Source organism: Sebastes fasciatus, chromosome 21 (genome assembly GCF_043250625.1).
Source record: "Sebastes fasciatus isolate fSebFas1 chromosome 21, fSebFas1.pri, whole genome shotgun sequence".
NCBI classification, from domain to species: domain Eukaryota; kingdom Metazoa; phylum Chordata; class Actinopteri; order Perciformes; family Sebastidae; genus Sebastes; species Sebastes fasciatus.
This window is the reverse complement of record NC_133815.1, coordinates 26,347,055-26,365,648: the sequence shown is the minus strand read 5'-3', so window position 1 is coordinate 26,365,648 and position 18,594 is coordinate 26,347,055. Positions and strand designations below refer to the sequence as shown.

At 44.9% G+C, this 18,594-nt stretch overlaps 1 long non-coding RNA gene across 1 annotated transcript; it reads left to right on the top strand.

The window, feature by feature from the left end:
- Window positions 1–1,232: 1,232 nt before the first annotated feature.
- Window positions 1,233–1,902, top strand: LOC141759598 (uncharacterized). Its single transcript, XR_012592163.1, has 2 exons — window positions 1,233–1,652; window positions 1,757–1,902. It is a non-coding gene; the product is annotated as an uncharacterized LOC141759598 (long non-coding RNA).
- Window positions 1,903–18,594: the final 16,692 nt, after the last annotated feature.

The following is an 18,594-nucleotide window of genomic DNA, read 5'->3' as shown; positions in this document are numbered from 1 at the left end:
TAACTTTCTAACAAGAGTTGCAGCCCCATTATGCAGGAATGAATCGAATAGAAATCAAATCATTGCATGTTTCCAGCTAGATGTTGGCTTCCTCTGTCATTTAAATTATGCACAACCCACACGTTATAGCCAGTGAAATGTGGTGCGTGGACTGAGCAGAGGGCAGTGCATCTACCAACAGATCCACCTCCTCTTCAGGATGCTCATTTTGTGTTGGCAAACTGCTGCTGCTAAATAAAGAATATCAGCCTTTACATCCCTAACAAAACTTCCAGCTAATAGTGAGTGTTCCAGCTAACTTGTGCTAATAGTGTCATCGTACACGTGGAAGCAAGATTTAATAAGAAAAAAGCTGTGTTCAGCCGAGCTAGCAGCACGGCCTTAGGGAGGACTTTGTTCCAGACTGAAATATTTCAAAATGGACTGCCAGACCTTCGGTCCACTGACCTTTACTCTAGTGCTACCTTTTGGCTTTTAGCAAAATATGACAACTACTGGATGAATTGCTGTACTTTGTGTTTTTTTCAGGGAGGAAGCAAGCCCCCAGGAAGAGCGCCGGTTGTTGAAGCCAATTTCCGTAGTGGCCAAACGGCAGTACTGCAACTTCCGTGTCCGTCACGTGATGCCATTGGGCCCAAAAATACTTTTTCCCATAGACTTACATTGGGAAAGAGACGTCTGTAACTCAGAGGATCATTTTTTTTGGAGGTGAATCAACTTCCCAGTATGAACACTCTAATAGTCCTTATTTAAATCAATAAATCCTAAAAGTTGTAAAATGCACTAATAGCTGAATCCAGAGTTATTTCTCTTCCTCCGTTCATGTGAATGAGACCGAGACCGAGGCTGGAGCGAGGGCTGGGAGGCAGAGTAAGACCGAGTGGCTGCTACTACGCCTGCTCTACATGTCCAATGGAAGCGAAAGATCGCCGGAAGACCTCGGGAAGAACGCTAAAAACGCTCCAAAGTTGGGCAAAATTTTGGCAGGGAAAAACTGGCATGGAGAATTTCAAAGGGGTCCCTTGACCTCTGACCTCAAGATGTGAATGTAAATGGGCTCTATGGGTACCCACGAGTCTCCCCTTTACAGACATGCCAACTTTATGATAATCACATGCAGTTTGGGGCAAAAATCATGCAGTTTGTTTGCATGCAGTATAAATGTGACCTATTCTAAAATGATGTGTTTGAATATTTCTGCATGCTGGGGTCCCTAAACAGTCTTGGAATTCCATAAATTGGGTCTCACTGTAAAGCTGAGAGTCTTGTGGATCCAATCAGCCCAACTGTATTCATGTGTGATGATGTTAGTCCCCAAAGGAGACATTTCATTGTAGTGAGACCATTTTTTGAAACCTGACCTCCCTGTATAAAATGACCTGTGGTGATCTCTAGGATAATCACAGCCTCATTGTCACGGCTCTGGCCGTGACTCCATTGGTTTTCCTATGTTCTGTTTCCCCTGTGTCTCCCCCTCCCCTGTCTGTCTGTGTGTGTGTGTGGGTGTGGCAGGGGCGCGGCTTCCTCATCAGGCACCTGGTCTCACTCTCCACTCTGCACTCTGCACCTGTCAACAATCACCTAATCAACCCACAGTTCAAGAACACCAGCTTTCCTGCCAGTCCTCGCCAGATTGTTCTGCCTACCAGTTGGTATTCTCTCGGCCGCTCTGTACTATAGTTACCAGAGTAATTCTTGTGTTTTTTCCTAGTGCTTCTCGTATTAACATTGTGTTCTCCTGTCTTCTGGATTCCAGTGCCAGCCTCCCATCGAGCCATCCTCACGCCGCCTCAGCTCATTCCTCCAGCCACTCCACCCTGCTCAACAGCCTGCCTGTCCCCTGCCTTCTCCAGCGCCCTCACCACCTTTATTATAATAAATCCACCTGACTTTCAATCACCATCCAGCTGTGTCTGTGTCTGCTTCTGGGTCCTAAACCAAAGCCCTCACAGAACAATCTGGCCACCATGGACCCAGCAGACACAGATTCACTCCGTCGAGCTTTAGCCTCCCAGGGTGCTCTGGTTGGACAACATGACAAAGTCCTCAATGAATTGGTGGAGAATCTGCGAGCCCTTTCCTCCAATGTCATTTGACTCGGCAGCCAAATGGACCAGGTCAACGCCCATCTCACAGCCTCATCTGCCTCTGCCTCGTCTGCCACAGCAGCTTCACCAGCTGACCCCCCACCAGCGCTCCCCACGCCTCCACCAGGGCATGCCACCCCAGCCCCACTAGCCCGTGAGCCTTTCATGCCGACTCCAGAACGCTACTCTGGGGATTTGGGGGCTTGTGGGCGGTTCCTTCTCCAGTGTTCTCTCGTGTTCCAGCAGCAACCTACCACCTACTTATCAGATAAGTCACGTGTAGCATTTATTTTGGGTTTACTTACTGGTAAAGCTTCTCAGTGGGCTACAGCTTTGTGGGAGAGGCAGTCTTCTACTTGTGATTCTTACCTGTTATTCATAGCTGAGTTAAGAAAATTTTTTGACCATCCTGTTCAGGGTAAAGAGGCTGCTAACCGTCTCCTCTCTCTCCGTCAGGGCTCTAGATCAGTCGCAGAGTATGCAGTGGAGTTTAGGATCCTGGCAGCAGAGAGTGGGTGGGATGAAGTTTCTTTACAAGGAGTGTTTGTTCTTGGGTTAGCTGAGAATATTAAGGATGAGTTGGCAGCAATGGATGAGAGTGATAGTTTAGACAACCGTCTTCCTGAACGCCGTAGGGAGAGAGCCGGCCGCCCGCATGCCCCCACTTCTCCATTCCTGTCCAGATCTGCCCCCCGGGTGATCCCTGACAGTCCTTCACCAGCCAGCTCCTCAGTTCCTCAGCTCCACCCTCAATGGAAAAGCCCATGCACTTGGGACGAGCTCGCCTCTCACCCTCAGAGCGCCAACGGCGAGTCTAGGCTGGTGTATGTATATATTGTGGCAAGGCTGGCCACTTCCTCGCCTCTTGTCCTCACCTGCCAAAAGATTAGGCTCATCCGGAACTGGAGAGGCCCTGATGAGCCACACCTCCACCTCTCCATCAGCCCCTCACCCCCATATGCAATTTAATGCATCCCTTGTGTGCCAGGGTGACTCTATCCCCCTTCTTGCTCTGGTTGATTCTGGCGCTGATGATAATTTCATTGACTCCACCCTCGTTACCCAAGCTGGGATCCCTGTTGAAGCCCTTCCTGCTCCTAAGGATGTCAATGCGCTGGATGGAAAGCTCCTGGCCCGCATTACTCATCACACTGTTCCCCTGAGTCTCATCCTATCAGGTAATCGTCACGAATCTATAAAACTGCTAGTTATTCCCTCACCTCATGCTCCTGTGGTCCTAGGTCAGCCCTGGCTTAAACTCCATAACCCCCATATTGATTGGTCCACCGCATCTATTGCTAGTTGGAGCACCTTTTGCCACTCCCACTGTCTCCAGTCAGCCCTAGCTCCCTCTCAGTTAACTGCTGCTCCTACTTTTGAGCCCCCTGACCTCTCTTTAGTCCCTCCTGTGTACCATGACTTAGGTGAGGTGTTCAGTAAGCAGCGGGCCCAAACATGCCCCCACATAGGCCCTATGATTGTGCTATAGACCTGCACCATGGTGCCCCCCTTCCCTTGAGCCGTCTCTATAACCTCTCTCGTCCCGAAAGGGAGGAAGTTATGGAGAAGTACATCAACGACTCACTAGTTGCTGGCTTTATTCGACCCTCCTCTTCTCCTGTTGGTGCCGGATTCTTCTTTGTTGCAAAGAAAGATCACACCCTACGCCCCTGTATTGATTTCCGTGGCCTCAACGACATAACCGTTAAAAACAAGTATCCACTACCCCTCATCGACCCCTCTTTTGAGCCCCTGCACAAAGCCACTGTTTTCTCCAAGCTGGACCTCCGGAACGCCTACCATCTGATCTCCCCTGGGCCATTTTGAGTATCAAGTCATGCCCTTTGGTCTCACCAACGCCCCTGCAGTTTTCCAGGCCTTGGTTAATGACATCCTCCGTGACATGCTGAACCACTTCATTTTTGTTTATCTAGATGATATACTCATCTTCTCCCGGAACATGGAAGAACATGTTCAACATGTGAGGTTAGTGCTCCATCGTCTTCTGGAAAACAAACTGTTTGTAAAAGCTGAAAAGTGTGACTTCCACGTGACTTCTGTGAGTTTTCTGGGCTTCATCATCGAGAAGGGGCAGGTGAAGACGGACCCAGCAAAGGTTCAGGCGGTGGCTGAGTGGCCCAAACCCACTTCACGGAAACAGTTGCAGCGGTTCTTAGGATTCGCCAACTTCTACAGACGGTTCATTCGAGACTACAGTAGAGTGGCGGCCCCTCTCACACAACTCACCTCCCCAGCTATCCCCTTTACTTGGACGCCGGAGGTTGACATAGCATTTGACACTCTGAAACAGTTATTCACTAGTGCTCCAATTCTAACTAACTCTGATCCCTCTTTGCAGTTTGTTGTGGAGGTGGATGCCTCTGACTCTGGTGTGGGGGCCGTCCTCTCTCAGCGGTCTCCTAAGGATCACAAGCTGCACCACTGTGCCTTCTTCTCTCTACGCCTTTTTCCGGCTGAGCGCAACTACGATGTGGGAAACTGTGAGCTGCTGGCGGTGGTTCTGGCACTTGAGGAATGGAGGGACTGGCTGGAAGGGACTGAGCAGCCATTTGTAGTTTGGACAGACCACAAAAACCTCTCTTACCTCCGCTCTGCTAAACGGCTAAATTCCCGCCAGGCCCGGTGGGCTCTGTTCCTGGGAAGGTTTAACTTCACTCTCACTTACCGTCCTGGCTCACGAAACACCAAACCTGATGCCCTTTCCCGCCAGTCTGTCCCAGAGAAACCCTGCTCAGAGCCAGAAACCATTCTACCTCCTAAAAGCTAAATGGGAGATTGAGACCTGCATCCGGGAGGCACAGCGCTCTCATCCAGACCCAGGTAATGGCCCTCCTAACTGTCTGTTTGTGCCTGATTCAGCCAGATCTCAAGTTCTACAATGGGGCCATTCATCTAAGCTCACCTGCCACCCTGGCTTCTACCGCACCCATTTTTCCAAGGCTGTGCATTTTGAGACCTAGAGCATTCAGAGGATGGATGGATCAAACTAGAGACCTAGAGCATTCAGAGGATGGATGGATCAGACTAGAGACCTAGAGCATTCAGAGGATGGATGGATCAAACTAGAGACCTAGAGCATTCAGAGGATGGATGGATCAGACTAGAGACCTAGAGCATTCAGAGGATGGATGGATCAGACTAGAGACCTAGAGCATTCAGAGGATGAATGGATCAAACTAGAGACCTAGAGCATTCAGAGGATGGATGGATGGATCAGACTAGAGACCTAGAGCATTCAGAGGATGGATGGATCAGACTAGAGACCTAGAGCATTCAGAGGATGGATGGATCAAACTAGAGACCTAGAGCATTCAGAGGATGGATGGATGGATCAGACTAGAGACCTAGAGCATTCAGAGGATGGATGGATCAGACTAGAGACCTAGAGCATTCAGAGGATGGATGGATGGATCAGACTAGAGACCTAGAGCATTCAGAGGATGGATGGCTTTCCTAGGTATATTGACAATAAGGGGCTTTCTGAGCAGTTTGCACAACACAAGTGATCGCCATTCAATCGCCCAAAAAATGCAATTCTTGCAGAAACCTCCAAATGTCAAAAGTTTTTGATCCCAAATCACAGCATGGCTTATTCTATGGTGTTCCTCAATGTCTTGGTGTCTTAATGTGGTATTTTGGAGGGATTATTGATAATGTTTTAACAAAAATTATAAATTTAGCACCACATCTGTGAAACAATGGTATCAACCCAGACGTAAGTGAGCTTGGGAATGGCCATCATATAGTTCTATCATAATGTTCTAAGCCCTGACACACTGATGGTATGGCAGTATGGCAGCTGAACACAGAGCCCAGTGTTGCAGTAGTAGGTTTAGTCTCAGATATTATACATCAGTGAAATATGAACTCCTGAGATGGGTGAAAATAATGTCAATCATTAATTGCAAAGTGTTTCTGTGAAATGAAGCTAATCATTCAGCCGTGTGATGCTGACAGTCTTATTCATTGGACGTGGCACGCCCCGCAGCACTGAAATAAATTAATCAATAAATAATTAATACAAATGTAATCACAGTGTAATGAAAAATGACCTTTTCACCTTGTTAGCTGCAGTGTAATGTTACACAGCAAAGTAGGTCAAAAATCACAAGCACATTCAGGAGCTGTGCATTAATGAGTTCTACAATAAATAACACAATTAAATTGGGTTATCTAGAAACACTGTACTGTACATAAAAGAAATGACATGATGTGTTATTTAAAGGGGACATGTCCTGGTCATTTCAAGGTTCATACTTGTATTTGGGGTTTCTATTAGAACATGTTTACATGCTTTAATGATAAAAAAAAAAATCATTATTTTCCTCCTCCTGTCTGTCTGAATATACCTGTATTCACCCTCCTCCACCTGTCTCTTCAGGAACCTCCTCCTGCTCAGTCAAGTCTGCTCTGATTGGCTGGGGAGAAACATATGGTGCATCTTTAGTATGTGCACAAGCACTGAAAAAGTGTGTTTGTTTATATGTCCCCTTTAATATTCATGTTGTCATGTCAGATATTATCATTTTTTATCAGTCTCTTAAAAATCTGGACATTTATGCTCCTCTGGGAAGCAACCAGGCAAAAATGTTTAATAAATTAATAAATAAGCAAATAGTTATAATAGTATGTATATTTATAATATTTTTATTGTTCAACACAGGCCATTTCGGTAGAGGCATTAAAATTATGACAATAGAATAGAAATAATATTGTTTTACTTTTGTACGTTACTTTGTAGGCGGACGTTTTCCTGGCATCTGGTAGTCGCTTTCAGTCCTAAATGGCGGAAGCGTAGCTCTGCTGCTGGGCGCTGATGTTGCGATGGAACGAACAATTGACTTCCACTACTTATCGATATACGTTGTTTGCCCGTACCCTCAAACTCCCCAGAACGACCCTCGCCATGATGTAGGGCAGTGATGCACATACGACTAATGCACGTTATTTAATTACTGTTTGGCGAATAGCACAAGCTTCATTACATTGTTTTTTTATTACATTTGTTGTTTATTATAACCCCGCGACTACGTAGTCGGGGGTAGATAGCGCTCCGCGTGTCCGTCCTTCCCTCCGTTCGCGTGTCACACTTGTTTCCGGAGCAGAACCCCAGAAGGGGGGGATGTGAGCCATGTCCACTTTTGCCTTGTTACCTCCGCCAAGGCTGAAGGCCTAAGAAGGCGTTTGTTTGTTTGTTTGTTTTTTTGGGGGTTTTTTTTGTTTGTTTTTTTGTTTTTTTTAGCAGGATTACTACAAAAGTCCGCTATGGATTTGAATGAAATGTTTTGGAGGGGTGAGGTGTGGCACAATAAACAATCCATTCGATTTTGGTGGTGATCCGGATCATGATCCGGCTTCAGGATTTTTTTTAGGATTCCGATCAGCCAGAACATTAAGACCTCTGGGTATAACAAATGCGCAGTGTAACTGATGACGCATTGATGACGCATGACAACTGTACAGCCGTAAAATAACAACTGTAGATTCTGCGTTTTTTCACATCAAACTTGGTGAAATTCCAGTTGAGTTGGACCAAAGCACACTTGGTGATTGTTGGAAAGAGTAACGACGACGGTTTAGGTGAGTTTTATTTTGTTTCTGTCCAGTTTGATTGAAGTGTTTTACGATGCTCCGCTACGTACAGCTGATCTCAACATAAGCAAAAATACACGTGGATGATGGCGCAGGCTGCACGGAGAGGGGGGCAATCATACTCAGGAACCTTGGCGGAGGTCTGAGCTCTCCGAGTGCCATTCTAGTTATATTATGTATTGTTCAAATTTCAACCGGTAGAACCGTTCCTCAACTCAATAGGTTACCTTTAGACCCAAAATAAGTCAAGCCAAGTTTCAGCCCAGTCGCACAGCAGTTCGTGAAATAGTCACAAAATTGTATTTACTGATCGTGTACATCGACACAAATTTCACTTTTTTTTCGTGATAGTCAGCACAAAATCAATCTGTATTCCACCTAATTGTGAACCTGGAAGTATAAAGAGTGGCAAACGCTGTGTAGAGAGGAGGTCGGATGGGTCAAAAAACACAGGACTTTCACCCAGGAGACCGCTGTTCATGTCCCGTGTGAAACCACAAGTCAAAGTTGATTTATTTGTCACTTAAATTACGGCACTTCCGGAGTTATTTTAACCCAAACCACCATCTTTTCCTAAAGCTAACTTAGTAGTTTGTTGCCTTAGCCTAACTAAGCTGATCTTTTCCTAAACCTAACTAAGTAGTTTTATTTTGAAAAGACTGGAGTGGAAATTGACACGTGCATCACGTGTTGCTGGACATTTGTAGGAAAACACACGAAAAATACATTGTTGAAAGTCGTGCTGAACGTCACGAAAAAAAAGGGAAATTTGTGTTTATTTACACGTATCAAATAGATTCAATTTCGTGTCTATTTCACGAACTGCCGTGTCGTGTGTTGCAAGTCTGATGGATATCACAGATGCATAATACCGCCTCTTTACTGCAGTGATGCAAATGGAGTGACCATAAAACACAGTATCTTCCTTAAAATCTCCTAGTACGTGGTTCTCAGCATGCGGTATGTGACAGTGAGAAGAGTCCAGTAATAAAGTCATATCTAAACAACAGTTTGGACCCGGTAGGCCTGAACCCCTGATGATTACGGTCAAACACTGAGGGTCAATTTGTATCCAGCTCTAAATGACTGAAAATGATAAAGTTACTGCCGATGTGTTGACGTAAGCAGGCGTTGCTCCATCAGGGACCGGGCCCATTGGCGTGACTTTGTGATGATGGACGTCCTGTCAGCCGTTGTCTGATGAAGATGACGCTCCACCGTCAGGCCCTGGGACCAGGCAGATGACCTGATCCATCATCACGCAGACACGCCGCTGCTTACAACCAATGCAAGGGGGCTTTTATTTTGCAAGCTTTCAATGGAAGTGCTTGCGTCCTGGATCCCGCTCTCCAAACAAAGATGACATGATGTATCAGGCCAGAAGGGCAGAGCCAATCAATAGCTAGTCTGGCCAATGTATCACCGGGGCAGGACACTGTGATCCTGCTCTCCATCACTCCGCTCATAGACCGTGGAGCTCAGGCTTCTCTCTCATGTGTTTAACTCCCTCATGGATTCTCAGCTTCCTCACTGGTAAAACGTCTGGCTAGGACTGGCTTTAAGTGATGAGTCGCTTGTGGACCAAAACAATGTATTTGTGGATTCAAAGAAAGCCTCCAATTCCTCTACCAGTACATGCACTGTAGTTAAACTAGTTGTATAACATTTCACTTCTCAACCCCTTTTACCTGACGGACCGGGTTCTGCTGAGCTGTGTGTTAAAACACTGCCTTTAAAAACTCCATAAAATGCTGTGGTGGTCTTATTTCTGAATTGTTTCTAAAAGACGAGGACTTAAGGCGACTAAAACAACACTCTAAGTGGATTTTGTCCAAACAATGTTTGTTTGATAATGATTTCAATATTTTAGTTACAAAATCAACGCATGAGAAATTGTATTTTGACTTTATAATATTTTTATATTGAATGTACATACTTGACTTTGTATTCTTTTTTGTTTTCTTATTTACATTGGTATTGATCTTATTTGTTATTATCTACTTGATCATATTTCTTTATTATAATAAAATTACTCCATTTGAAGTCAAAATTATACAATTTAGTAGTTTTTTATTGATTTTATACTGTGCACAATGGTAGAATGTGATGATGCACAATGGTAGAATGTGATGATGCACAATGGTAGAATGTGATGATTCACTGGGTACATGTCATGGCCAAAGGCTCCACTGTGTGCACAGTGCCTCCTGTGGTGGATATCAGGAGTATTTTAGAGCCAGATTCCCTTTCAAGAGGTAGAACACCCATTTGGCACACTTTGAATTCAGTGGCGTCTCTGTGCATGACATCATTGCTATAATTGTGTTATCCACTGTCTGATCTAGAACACATTTTAGGCCAGGATAAAAATGTATATTTTTCTTTCGGTTCATCACAGTTTCCTCAGGCATAGTAACAGTCACAATGTTACTGACACTGGGGATGACTTCTCTGAGGTCTTACCTATCCATAGAGACCAAGATCATTCATATGGACCTGGTAGTCATGGAGCTATTCTTGATTTATTTTGGGTATGTCTGTCTAGGCGAACCACACCATCCAGCACCCTGTAGAGCTAAAGAGGTTAAAGAATCCCAAAACTCTGCTAGCAAGTACCGTCGGCGCCTGGTTTGTGTCCGGGACTGAACCATTTCATGTAAATAGAGGGGCGTGGGCTGGGCAGTACAGAGGCTCTCTGGATTATTATTTTTTTTGTTGCCAAAAACAAGAAAAGAAAAGAAAGCTGTTAGTTTTATTAGTCCTTTAAATAAAATATTATATTAATGATGACAGATAGGGCTGTTAAAGTTAACGTGATAATAACGCGTTAACGCAAATTTGTTTTAACGCCACTAATTTCTTTTAAACATTAACACAACCTGCGATTTTCAGGTTGTAGCGGCTCAGTTTTACAGCTAGAGTGAAGATACTGGTATCATATGAAACTACAAAACCTAAGCTATCCATCGGTACCAACCATGTCATACTAGCTTGATAAATGACAGTCTAAACTTGCGCTAAATGTTGGCGAGGAAAAAATTGCAATGGCCATTTTCAAAGGGATCCCTTGACCTCTGACCTGCAGATCAGTGAATGTAAATGGGTTCTATGGGTACCCACGAGTCTCCCCTTTATAGACATGCCCACTTTATGATAATCACATGCAGTTTGGGGCAAGTCATAGTCAAGTCAGCACACTGACACACTGACAGCTGTTGTTGCCTGTTGGGCTGCAGTTTGCCATGTTATGATTAGAGCATATTGTTTTATGCTAAATGCAGTACCTGTGAGGGTTTCTGGACAATATCTGTCATTGTTTTGTGTTGTTAATTGATTTACAATAATAAATATACATACATTTACATAAAGCAGCATATTTGTCCACTCCCATGTTGATAAGAGTATTAAATACTTGACAAATCTCCCTTTAAGGTACATTTTGAACAGATTGTCCATAGTTAATCGCTATCAATCATGTGATTAATCACACTTGTTGAAAAGAAAATGTAATGTTATTTAGGGACCCTGTTAGTCACAGGCCTTTAGAATCATCCTAACTTGATACGGCGTCCCTGTTTATGCTAAGCAAAGCTAACCCAGTTGCTGGCAGTAGCTTCATATTTAGCGTACAGTCATGAGTGGTATCAATCTTCTCATCTAACACTTGAATAACCGGATTTCCTTAAATGTCCAACGATTCCTTTTAAATGGCCCATTTGGTTGATTGACAGGAGTCTCAGCCTGTCACATCCACACAAAGCTAACACAGTAAACCGTCTTCTGGGCAAATCAGACAGCAAAAACAAAATGTCCATTCAGAAATATGATCGGCCATAACATTCAGACCACTTACAGGTGAAGTGAATAACATTGATTATCTGGTTACCTTGGCACCTGGCAGTGGGGGGGATATATTAGACGGCAAGTGATCATTTTGAACTTTGTGTTGGAAGCAGAAGAAATGGGCCAGAGTAAGGATGTGAGTGACTTTGACAACAAGGGCCAAATAGTGCTGTCTAGACGACTGGGTCAGAGCATCTCCAGAACTGCAGCTCTTGTGGGATGTTCCCGGTCTGCAGTGGTCAGGACCTACCAAAAGTGGTCCAAGGAAGGAGAACCGGTGAACTGGCGATAGGGTCAGACCCGAGGCTCATTGATGCACGTGGGGAGCGAAGGCTGGCCCGTGTTGTCTGATCCAATAGAAGAGCTACTGGAGCTCAAACTGCTGAACAAGTTAATGCTGGTTCTGATAGAAAGGTGTCAGAACACACAGTGAGGAGCAGTTTGTTGCATATGGGGACCGGTTAGGGTGCCCATAGCTGACCCGTGTCCACCGCCAAAAACGCCTACAATTTACACGTGAGCATCAGAACTGGACCACAGAGCAATAGAAGAAGGTGGCCCGGTCTGATGAATCACGTTTTCTTTTACATCATGTTGATGGCAACGAGTTGGAGGTGTTGACTCGGCCTCCAAATTCTCCAGATCTCGATCCAATGGAGCATCTGTGGGATGTGCTGGAGGAACAAGTCCGATCCACGGAGGCCCCACCTCGCAACTTCCAGGACTTAAAGAATCTGCTACTGACGGCTTGGTGCCAGATACCACAGCAGACCTTCAGAGGTCTAGTGGAGTCCATGCCCCCACGGGTCAGGGCTGTTTTGGTGGCAAAAGTGTCACAGACTCTTTGTGCTGTCTTGGTCTTGTTACAGCTCTGACCACACTCAAATGACACACCCAGGTCAGTGTGTGCAGTCTCAACTAAAACATGGCATTTTGGGAGTTTACTGCAGCAGACAGTGGAGTTCTACTGCAACATTAAATTACAATTTCCAAAAGCAGATGATGAGTAGGCCCACTGTCAGCATCACAACAAGGCAGGCAAGTGTGAAATTATAGGATGCATTCCCACAAATGAATCTGTATCCTGCATAGGTGTAGCACACCACGAAGCTGGTGCATCGGAGCCATTCTAACAAGCTTAACAAGAAAACAGTAAAGTGAATAGTAAATAGTGATGAGAGAGGATAATAACACTGTGTCATCTCATCTGTGTCTACCATGTGTCTCCTGTGCTCCCTCAGGGCGTCTCTCAGAGTAGATGCAGAGTTCTCTCACATCCCACCAAATGTTAACACGTCTGAATGCAGTCGGTACATTTGGCCTCGTGGGCTTCATGCTACAGTATGTTGAGGGGATGTTAGTTTCCTTCCACCATCTCTTTATTTCTACTCTCATGAAAGGAAAATGTCTGCTGCTTCCCTCGGAGAACGAATCAAACCAGCCAACGGTTTCCTGTCAGCGTCTGACATCCTGAAATATTAAAAGCAACACTGAGAATGCAGGAAAATGTTTCCGTCTTTGGAAGCTGCTCGTGTTAACGTGTAGAGATGTCTCCGCTCCACAAACACATCATACCATCACACCATAATGCCATCATACCATCACACCATCACACCATCATACCATAACACCATCACACCATCATACCATCACACCATCATACCATCATACCGTCACACCGTCACCGTCACACCATCACACCGTCACACCATCACACCGTCACACTGTCACACCGTCACACCATAATACCATCACACCATAATACCCTCATACCGTCACACCATACACCATCACACAATCACACCGTCACACCATCATACAATCACACTGTCACACCATCACACAATCACACCGTCACATCATCACACCATCACACAATCACACCGTCACACCATCACACCATCATACAATCACACCATCAGACCATCATACAATCACACCATCACATCATAATACCATCACACCATCATACCATCATGCATCACACCGTCACACCGTCATACCACAGACACCAAGCTACTCAGGACCAAACTAATAACTCCTGATATTAACGGGAAAAACCTAAACTCTCCATTACATATCTCATACTAATACAATCTAACTTTAACTACATGGGTAGTATCAGGTGTACATGGGTAGTATCTGGTGTACATGGGTAGTATCTGGTGTAGTATCTGGGTAGTACCTGTTGTACATGGGTAGTATCTGGTATAGTATCTGGGTAGTACCTGTTGTACATGGGTAGTTTCTTGTGTATATGGGGTAGTATCTGGTGTACATGGGTAGTATCTGGTGTACATGGGGTAGTATCAGGTGTACATTGGTAGTATCTGGTGTACATGGGGTAGTACCTTGTGTACATGGGGTACTATATTGTGTACATGGGGTAGTATCAGGTGTACATGGGTAGTATCTGGTGTACATGGGTAGTATCTGGTGTACATGGGTAGTATCTGGTGTACATGGGGTAGTATCAGGTGTACATGGGTAGTATCTGGTGTACATGAGGTAGTACCTTGTGTACATGGGGTACTATATTGTGTACATGGGGTAGTATCTGGTGTACATGGGGTAGTATCTGCTGTATATGGGTAGTATCTGCTGTACATGGGTAGTATCTGGTGTACATGGGTAGTATCTGCTGTACATTGGTAGTATCTGGTGTACATGGGGTAGTACCTTGTGTACATGGGGTAGTACCTTGTGTACATGGGGTAGTATCTTGTGTACATGGGGTAGTATCTGGTGTACATGGGGTAGTGTCTTGTGTACATTGGTAGTATCTGGTGTACATGGGGTAATATCTGGTGTACAGGGGGTAGTATCTTGTGTACATGGGGTAGTATCTGGTGTACATGGGGTAGTATCTGGTGTACATGGGTAGTATCTGGTGTACATGGGTAGTATCTGGGTAGTATCTGGGTAGTATCTGGTGACCATGGGTAGTATCTGGTGTACATGGGTAGTATCTGGGTAGTATCTGGTGTACATGGGGTAGTATCTGGTGTAGTATCTGGGTAGTACCTGGTGTACATGGGTAGTATCTTGTGTACATGGGTAGTATCTGGTGTTTATGGGTAGTATCTGGTGTAGTATCTGGGTAGTACCTGTTGTACATGGGTAGTATCTGGTATAGTATCTGGGTAGTACCTGTTGTACATGGGTAGTTTCTTGTGTATATGGGGTAGTATCTGGTGTACATGGGTAGTATCTGGTGTAGTATCTGGGTAGTATCTGGTGACCATGGGTAGTATCTGGTGTACATGGGTAGTATCTGGGTAGTATCTGGTGTACATGGGGTAGTATCTGGTGTAGTATATGGGTAGTACCTGGTGTACATGGGTAGTATCTTGTGTACATGGGTAGTATCTGATGTACATGGGTAGTATCTGGTGTACATGGGTAGTATCTGGTGTACATGGGGTAATATCTGGTGTACATGGGTAGTGTCTTGTGTACATGGGTAGTATCTGGTGTACATGGGGTAGTATCTGGTGTACATGGGTAGTGTCTTGTGTACATGGGTAGTATCTGGTGTATATGGGTAGTATCTGGTGTACATGGGGTAATATCTTGTGTACATGGGGTAGTATCTTGTGTACATGGGGTAGTATCTGGTGTACATGGGGTAGTATCTTGTGTACATGGGGTAGTATCTGGTGTACATGGGTAGTATCTGGTGTACATGGGTAGTATCTGGTGTAGTATCTGGGTAGTATCTGGTGACCATGGGTAGTATCTGGTGTACATGGGTAGTATCTGGGTAGTATCTGGTGTACATGGGGTAGTATCTGGTGTAGTATCTGGGTAGTACCTGGTGTACATGGGTAGTATCTTGTGTACATGGGTAGTATCTGGTGTTTATGGGTAGTATCTGGTGTACATGGGTAGTATCTGGTGTACATGGGGTAATATCTGGTGTACATGGGTAGTGTCTTGTGTACATGGGTAGTATCTGGTGTACATGGGTAGTGTCTTGTGTACATGGGTAGTGTATTGTGTACATGGGTAGTATCTGGTGTACATGGGTAGTGTCTTGTGTACATGGGTAGTATCTGGTGTATATGGGTAGTATCTGGTGTACATGGGTAGTATCTGGTGTACATGGGTAGTATCTGGGTAGTATCTGGGTAGTATCTGGTGACCATGGGTAGTATCTGGTGTACATGGGTAGTATCTGGGTAGTATCTGGTGTACATGGGGTAGTATCTGGTGTAGTATCTGGGTAGTACCTGGTGTACATGGGTAGTATCTTGTGTACATGGGTAGTATCTGGTGTTTATGGGTAGTATCTGGTGTACATGGGTAGTATCTGGTGTACATGGGTAGTATCTGGTGTACATGGGGTAGTATCAGGTGTACATGGGTAGTATCTGGTGTACATGAGGTAGTACCTTGTGTACATGGGGTACTATATTGTGTACATGGGGTAGTATCTGGTGTACATGGGGTAGTATCTGCTGTATATGGGTAGTATCTGCTGTACATGGGTAGTATCTGGTGTACATGGGTAGTATCTGCTGTACATTGGTAGTATCTGGTGTACATGGGGTAGTACCTTGTGTACATGGGGTAGTACCTTGTGTACATGGGGTAGTATCTTGTGTACATGGGGTAGTATCTGGTGTACATGGGGTAGTGTCTTGTGTACATTGGTAGTATCTGGTGTACATGGGGTAATATCTGGTGTACAGGGGGTAGTATCTTGTGTACATGGGGTAGTATCTGGTGTACATGGGGTAGTATCTGGTGTACATGGGTAGTATCTGGTGTACATGGGTAGTATCTGGGTAGTATCTGGGTAGTATCTGGTGACCATGGGTAGTATCTGGTGTACATGGGTAGTATCTGGGTAGTATCTGGTGTACATGGGGTAGTATCTGGTGTAGTATCTGGGTAGTACCTGGTGTACATGGGTAGTATCTTGTGTACATGGGTAGTATCTGGTGTTTATGGGTAGTATCTGGTGTAGTATCTGGGTAGTACCTGTTGTACATGGGTAGTATCTGGTATAGTATCTGGGTAGTACCTGTTGTACATGGGTAGTTTCTTGTGTATATGGGGTAGTATCTGGTGTACATGGGTAGTATCTGGTGTAGTATCTGGGTAGTATCTGGTGACCATGGGTAGTATCTGGTGTACATGGGTAGTATCTGGGTAGTATCTGGTGTACATGGGGTAGTATCTGGTGTAGTATATGGGTAGTACCTGGTGTACATGGGTAGTATCTTGTGTACATGGGTAGTATCTGATGTACATGGGTAGTATCTGGTGTACATGGGTAGTATCTGGTGTACATGGGGTAATATCTGGTGTACATGGGTAGTGTCTTGTGTACATGGGTAGTATCTGGTGTACATGGGGTAGTATCTGGTGTACATGGGTAGTGTCTTGTGTACATGGGTAGTATCTGGTGTATATGGGTAGTATCTGGTGTACATGGGGTAATATCTTGTGTACATGGGGTAGTATCTTGTGTACATGGGGTAGTATCTGGTGTACATGGGGTAGTATCTTGTGTACATGGGGTAGTATCTGGTGTACATGGGTAGTATCTGGTGTACATGGGTAGTATCTGGTGTAGTATCTGGGTAGTATCTGGTGACCATGGGTAGTATCTGGTGTACATGGGTAGTATCTGGGTAGTATCTGGTGTACATGGGGTAGTATCTGGTGTAGTATCTGGGTAGTACCTGGTGTACATGGGTAGTATCTTGTGTACATGGGTAGTATCTGGTGTTTATGGGTAGTATCTGGTGTACATGGGTAGTATCTGGTGTACATGGGGTAATATCTGGTGTACATGGGTAGTGTCTTGTGTACATGGGTAGTATCTGGTGTACATGGGTAGTGTCTTGTGTACATGGGTAGTGTATTGTGTACATGGGTAGTATCTGGTGTACATGGGTAGTGTCTTGTGTACATGGGTAGTATCTGGTGTATATGGGTAGTATCTGGTGTACATGGGTAGTATCTGGTGTACATGGGTAGTATCTGGGTAGTATCTGGGTAGTATCTGGTGACCATGGGTAGTATCTGGTGTACATGGGTAGTATCTGGGTAGTATCTGGTGTACATGGGGTAGTATCTGGTGTAGTATCTGGGTAGTACCTGGTGTACATGGGTAGTATCTTGTGTACATGGGTAGTATCTGGTGTTTATGGGTAGTATCTGGTGTACATGGGTAGTATCTGGTGTACATGGGTAGTATCTGGTGTACATGGGGTAGTATCAGGTGTACATGGGTAGTATCTGGTGTACATGAGGTAGTACCTTGTGTACATGGGGTACTATATTGTGTACATGGGGTAGTATCTGGTGTACATGGGGTAGTATCTGCTGTATATGGGTAGTATCTGCTGTACATGGGTAGTATCTGGTGTACATGGGTAGTATCTGCTGTACATTGGTAGTATCTGGTGTACATGGGGTAGTACCTTGTGTACATGGGGTAGTACCTTGTGTACATGGGGTAGTATCTTGTGTACATGGGGTAGTATCTGGTGTACATGGGGTAGTGTCTTGTGTACATTGGTAGTATCTGGTGTACATGGGGTAATATCTGGTGTACAGGGGGTAGTATCTTGTGTACATGGGGTAGTATCTGGTGTACATGGGGTAGTATCTGGTGTACATGGGTAGTATCTGGTGTACATGGGTAGTATCTGGGTAGTATCTGGGTAGTATCTGGTGACCATGGGTAGTATCTGGTGTACATGGGTAGTATCTGGGTAGTATCTGGTGTACATGGGGTAGTATCTGGTGTAGTATCTGGGTAGTACCTGGTGTACATGGGTAGTATCTTGTGTACATGGGTAGTATCTGGTGTTTATGGGTAGTATCTGGTGTAGTATCTGGGTAGTACCTGTTGTACATGGGTAGTATCTGGTATAGTATCTGGGTAGTACCTGTTGTACATGGGTAGTTTCTTGTGTATATGGGGTAGTATCTGGTGTACATGGGTAGTATCTGGTGTAGTATCTGGGTAGTATCTGGTGACCATGGGTAGTATCTGGTGTACATGGGTAGTATCTGGGTAGTATCTGGTGTA